The sequence below is a fragment of the Phoxinus phoxinus genome (genome assembly GCF_949152265.1).
Source record: "Phoxinus phoxinus genome assembly, chromosome: 2".
NCBI classification, from domain to species: domain Eukaryota; kingdom Metazoa; phylum Chordata; class Actinopteri; order Cypriniformes; family Leuciscidae; genus Phoxinus; species Phoxinus phoxinus.
This window is the reverse complement of record NC_136877.1, coordinates 32,136,344-32,140,084: the sequence shown is the minus strand read 5'-3', so window position 1 is coordinate 32,140,084 and position 3,741 is coordinate 32,136,344. Positions and strand designations below refer to the sequence as shown.

The following is a 3,741-nucleotide window of genomic DNA, read 5'->3' as shown; positions in this document are numbered from 1 at the left end:
GAGGCTCATGCAAAAGAGGGGGGAAAAAAGAAAGAAAAAGGAAACTTTCAAAAACAAAAATTCTAATCGTGCTTGGCAGGTAGGAGGATGTCAAATTGAATTTGGAGCAGTGTTTGCGATGGTGTCGTTTAAGTGTTTAAAGTCTGACCTTGAGACATTTTTTTTCTGCCTGAATTGTGTTAGCGCTCCTGCCTTCTTTCTCACAAGGATCCGAATCACAACATTGTTTATTCACTTTGATTTGTCAAAGATGCATGCAGGAATATTGACAAAAGAAACCCAACCCCCCAAACCAGATGTGCTCTTCCAAGAGACTGCTGATGCTTGCTTCCTGTGTGTCTTGTATCTTGACTTCGAAGAGCCTTAAAGGGGTATTTCAGCCTAAAGTACAAAATTGTGTCACCATTTACTCATTTTGTTTGACTTTTTCCTCTGTGGAACACATAAGAAGATATTTTGAAGAATGTTTGGATGCAAAACAAGATTGGACCGTGGCTCCTGTTTCATTACCCTTCAAATTGTGCTAATTGAGGTGGTTTTTTTTTTAGGCAATTCGAAAAAGGGATATTTCGTAAAAGTGCATTAAAAACCGTTTTTCGTATTTACAAGTCACCTGGCATACGTAAAAGTCTATCATTCTTTAAAGGTGACGCAGTAAATTTGGACAAAGGACGAGACAGAATTCTTTAATTAAACTCATAAAAGACAAAAGAATTATGGGAATACTGGATTCTAAACTACAAAGAAATGCCACAATTAATCAAGACCTTGAAGCAGATAGGAGGGAGAAACACCTCATGTGCCGCTCCCAAGTATAAGGGGCTTTCCTTGACATTTATACTTGGAGAACACGTCTACATCTCCTTCGTTTAAAAATAATGGCTAGTGCTGTGACTGCGAAATACGTGAACCTACCAACATCCGTTTGCATGATTTTTGGAATGACTTATCGCGAAAAAATTGAAGTAAAATGAAAAAAGTATGTTTTAGTCGTATAACATCGGTTAATGGAAACGCTGTCATTTCGCAATCATTTTTTATCAACATTTAGAAAATATAAAAAAAAATTCCGCAAATCAATTATGAAGCGAAACGATCAGTCTATGCAAGAAACTGAACATTGTTTACAACATTATTACCTGTAATCCACAGCCTCTGCAAACGGTCCTGAGCGTGTTCACTGCAGTTCACTGTCGTTTGCGCGGGAGCGATCTTTGTTTACAACAGAGAGGGAGGACGCCTGTGCTGTATTGTTCATCAAAGTGGTATGTAGCCTACTTTGTGCTCATCCTTGATGCCGCAACCTATATAAAAAAATTACGTTTAAGTTTGCTTGCGCGAACTCAGGCAAGAAGATTGACTTTTCACAGATTCCCAACGTTTGAGCTCCTGCACATTCGTCATTATGCGACAGGAAGCTCGTGCTCCAGACTGCCATGGGCGTGCTCAGGACTGTTTGCCGAGGCTGTGGATCACAGGTAATAATGTTGTAAATAATGTTTTACGTTTCTTGCACAGACCAATCGTTTCACTACATAAGATCTCAATGAATCATCAGGAGCCACGGGTATTCATTTTGTTTTGCCTGTTTTTTTGACTCAAAAGTGACGTAGCCATTGACTTGCATTATATGAATCACAAAGGTTTCAGCTAAAAATCTTCTTAACTGTTCTACTGATGAAGAAAAAAAGACACCTACATCTTAGATGTCCTGAGGGTAAGTAAATGAACAGCAAATTTTAATTTTTGGGTGGAACCATTACCATTGTTTTCTGAGTGTGAATAACATTGATAATAGTCTAAAGAACCTTGCACTGGAAATTTTACATGGGAAAAAATAATATGAAGACTTTTTTTTTCTTATCAATACTCAGATCTCCCTTTTTCTTCTTCATATGGATGAAACGTGTCCATATGTTTTCCTGGAGACAGAAATATACATGTACAGTTATGTACATGTGCAGGCAGACATGACTCTACTTGCACAGTTTTGGGGTTTATAGATGTAATATAAAACATATCACGTCCATATGCATAGACACTTGCAAATGCACATGCAAAGACAACTCAAAATATGCACATAAATGTAAATGCATGTGCATGTACACAGCGTATAAAAAATAGCACACACATATCATATTATATTTTCTTTCGCCTCTCACTCTCTCCCTCTGTGATGTGAACGTGCACACGCGTTCCATATGTTTATGTGCAGAAGTCTAGTAGCACTTGATATAAAAGGTAACTGTGACATTTCTAATTTTCCATGCACCAGCCCAGTTCATTTTCTTCCCTGCTGCCTCTTGCATGCAACAGTAAGCCTCTAGGATTGACAATAATTACGCCAGCACGCAAAATGAAGAGCGTAATGTGAACACAGCTTTGCCATAATTGCCTTTTCATTATTTGCTAACAGTGAGCTATTCAGTCAGAAGAAAGAGATTGCACAGTAATTGGCTAACAATAGGAAGCAGGGACACTGTTCAGCAGCACTGGTAATTTTTGTGTTGCCGTGATGCCTTTTTTTTAATAAAAATCTGAAGCATTAAACTGTAATTTAAAACTACAATTTCCAACCTGAATGAAAATGCTGGTATTACCATGAGCTCCTATTTAGAGTGGAACATCCTATTAGCTGTATTAGCAGTAGAGTTGGTTCGTTTCCATATGCGCTGCCTCCAAACCAAATGGGATTTGGGCGCCTTTGTTTTTGCCTGTCTCATTCAGACTCTTGCAGACGGGAATGGCACACAAACACATTACTCTGGAATATCACACTCTCTGTGGTGACGTTTGATGAAATACACATCTGTAATTACAGTTTCCAAAGGACAGTGAAGAGGTGTGTGCTGCTTCTTCAGGCTAGGCTGTAGGCCAGTTGTTCTCAGACATCAAAAAACATGAACAAAACTATGCAAAGCAAAAGAAAATATGATCACCACATTAAATAAAGCATGCATAGTGTTTTGTGAATTGTTGGATGAATTTTAACCAGTGAAATTCAAGAATTACAGGTTTTTGCCCATATTGTGTACCGGTAATATAAATTTCAATGTTTTATTTTATTTTATTTGTGATTTTGCTTCAGATTTTTCTGAGAACCTGATTGAGAACCACTACTATAGAATGTGAACAACGTTCGTTCATTCATTCAGTAGACAGTGTTTTTATTGTTTTTGATCTGACCATTGATGTTGTTCCATGGATTTAATAGATTTATAATTTCTCTTTTGTATTCTCCACTTATCTTTTCCCAGTTAATAAGCACACACATCCTTCTGTAAGGGGCTGGATGTTATCGCAAAAAGTGGACTGGGCACACTTGAACACTTATCAGCAGCTTAGGCAATATGCAAAAGAGAATTAAAGTAAATCACACTAATAATTAGAGTACAATAATAACCATGGATATATTCACAGGCAACAGAGCAAGTGTAATAGGTAATGTATGAGCTGAGTGATGATTCAACTTCTATGATTGAATTAATGTTTAAGGTCTCTGTGACCCATATAGTGGCATATGTATAACAATAATAATACCTGACCATTTTAAATTAGCCTATTAATTCTGACTTAATACAAATCCAGAAGGCAGATATTTTTAAAGATTTAACCGTCTGTTGCATTGCAAAGTAGGCATAAGCTGATTGTTATCCATCAAAGATGCATTGTAAAAAGGTATAATAAAAATAAAATTGGTACATATAGTATGTATGCCAGTCACAGCATGGGGGTCTAAGA

General features: G+C 37.1%; 1 long non-coding RNA gene across 2 annotated transcripts in view; it reads left to right on the top strand.

The window, feature by feature from the left end:
* The window catches only part of LOC306994754, a 64,711-nt gene extending 63,244 nt beyond the window's left edge, over nt 1-1,467 (top strand). For both annotated transcript variants that reach the window (XR_013796731.1, XR_013796732.1), the window contains exons 7-9: nt 1-532; nt 1,153-1,265; nt 1,371-1,467. The exon at nt 1-532 is cut by the window's left edge and continues 307 nt beyond it. This is a non-coding gene — a long non-coding RNA (uncharacterized lncRNA). The remainder of the gene's footprint in view (nt 533-1,152; nt 1,266-1,370) is intronic.
* Nucleotides 1,468-3,741: the final 2,274 nt, after the last annotated feature.